Source organism: Protomyctophum bolini, assembly GCF_963924005.1.
Source record: "Protomyctophum bolini genome assembly, chromosome: 18".
NCBI lineage: Eukaryota > Metazoa > Chordata > Actinopteri > Myctophiformes > Myctophidae > Protomyctophum > Protomyctophum bolini.
The window spans coordinates 22,452,831-22,455,330 of NC_137879.1; the positions used below are offsets into that span (position 1 = coordinate 22,452,831).

Consider the following 2,500-nt stretch of genomic DNA (forward strand, 5'->3'; position numbering starts at 1 on the left):
GCAGTGGCTGGGCTGTCAACTGTCAATTATATGAATATTGCAGCCAAAACCGTAGCCTCATGTGGTGGTGGGCTGGCTGGGTTAGCCTATACCTATCTCCGACGCGTTCCCACTTGCACTGGCACGGCACATTTGGCATTCGAGCGACGCGTCAGGTTTATTAAACGAGGAGGAGATTACACATACTGTAACTCCAGAAAGACATCGGCCTGCTGTAGAGGCTACAGTAAGCTACCCATGTTGGGACTCTCCGCAGCTGCAGCACTGCACTATACTCTCCAACGTCCGGTCATGGAAATATCCCAGCACAGACAGCCCAAATCCTCGCATGTATGCGCTCATGCAAAACACTGTTTAGATGCTTAGCATCTATAACTTGCAACATTGTTTTTAATTTGCGCGATTTTAATTGCTTGTAAAGTTGGAAATCTCCTACCAATTTGTGACACAAAGACACATCGTTGATGTATTCATTTAACTTATTATATATATATTTTTTACATGTAGCCCATATACTGTACCGTTTTATATAAACATTTTAGGAGAGAATACATATGTTTAGATGCCTGTGACAGGTGAGGACAAAGCCTACGACAGCTCCCGACCTGACGTGAATTTGTCCTGGCTCACGTTCAAGTTCAAGGTTTTGCGGAAATGATAAATGCCGGTAGATTGCGGTAATTCCGGCGTGCACCCATATTTTGGAGTACGCCGCGTTGATAAATGAGGGCCATAGCCTAGTTGAATGATAATTACAATGAAGATGATGATGATTATGAATGATGATAGTGATGAACACTATAATAATGGTAATTGTGTTGGAATTGATGAAGATAGGGATAATAATGACAGCTGTAATGAGGATGGAAGTTGTGGGGAGAAGCTAATGATGATGATGATGACTGCGTTAATGGTATTCATCTTTCAAACCTTTGTCTGCAAGGGCACCCTAATATTCACTTGGACGTGATTCTTTTCATGTGTTTTTGGCCCTGTTGTTACTTTAGAAACCAAGTTGTTGCAGCCTGGGGCTTGTTTAGAGTGGAAGTCAATACACCAGAGTAACCATTCAGCACATTTCTATGTATTTCATCATACAATTTGTTCATAACTGGCCACAAAACAAATATTTCTATGAACTGTGGCTTCGTCAAAGGGAGCCACCACCATTGTTTGGGCAACCGCAAGCCCAGACCGACTGGAGCACTGGAGACAAAACAACATGGCAACGGCGGGTATCAGGTTTACCAACATGGGGAACATTTAATCCATGGTTGGCTTTACAGATGGCGGTCCTACCGAACGCAAACTGCAAGGCCAAGCTGCATTAGTGCAGACACTAACAATTACCTCAACGTGCATCTTTAAGACCACAGCGCTTAATGGCCAAAGAGATTTTAAATAAACCTTCTAATTGCTACCACCTGAACGAATAGCGTTAAAAAGTGGAGGGATTGTGAGGTAAAGTGATTGAAGTTCATGTTCTGTTCATGGTTGGAGTGGGTCCTAGGTCAGGCCTGGCATCTGGCACTTAAATGTCTTTGTTGGTGAGTCAACTGGATGTAGTGGACTCCTCCACTATATACAGTATATATGTGACCCGATTTGACTGAGAGCCTGCCATCGCCATTTTTTTTTCTCCCAAAAATGAGTTAATAGCACAGGCAGACTCTTCACATACTAGAGCATGTCTGAAATAAATGTCAGAGCTGAAATCGACATGAAATAAATGCTTAAACATGTAGCTAGGTGTAATGTCAGAGACCACAGAAGTGAACCTTTCAACCTCTCATCTTGCTGTTTTCATCTTGCTGTTTCTCTGCAAGACATTACTCTATAAGCCATATCTCCAAAACTGGTGGGTCAAAGTACCGTCAAACTGAACAACCAATATGTCAATGATTCCCTGCTTTCATATGAAATAATGAAACGAAAATTCAAAAAAATCCAATGGCAGTCTCTCAGTCAAATTTAGTCACATATATATATAGAGAGAGTGACATTTGGAAGAAGAAAGCCGGGCTGATTAACGTGTGTCTAAATAGAGACTCTGCACAATGTAGAGCCAGCGGGAGACATAATTGGAAGCACATTTAAATTTACAGTCGTTCTGTATTGGCTCCGGAGGCTCTCGTTAATAGGATTGTTGCAAAATGGGAGTTTTAAAAAGCAGATTACATCTCATCCAATAAATGAAATGTTTTTTGGGGTTGTTTTTGTAGTTTTTTGGAAGGCATTGTCCCTATAAGCTGTTTCATGTTATAACATATTTGGGAAACAAGAAATGTGAAGTATGAGCCTGGAAAATAATCTAACGCAACCACCGCCGACAAAACCTTTCACACCATTCCACACAGTGATGGCAGCTGGGCCGGCTGCTTACAAAACAATGGCAGAAAATAGCTCATTTTCCGATGCTGAATTGCAGACATCAGACAAACGGCCATTCGCTAAATTCCTTATTTATCGTTTTGTTGTTATTGTTTTCAAAAACATCACT

The 2,500-nt window shown here is 41.5% G+C and overlaps 1 protein-coding gene across 2 annotated transcripts in view; it reads right to left on the minus strand.

The window, feature by feature from the left end:
- Nucleotides 1-2,500, minus strand: part of ankfn1b (ankyrin repeat and fibronectin type III domain containing 1b) — a 230,052-nt gene that overhangs the window by 13,543 nt on the left and 214,009 nt on the right. The gene's annotated exons all lie outside the window — the stretch shown is intronic.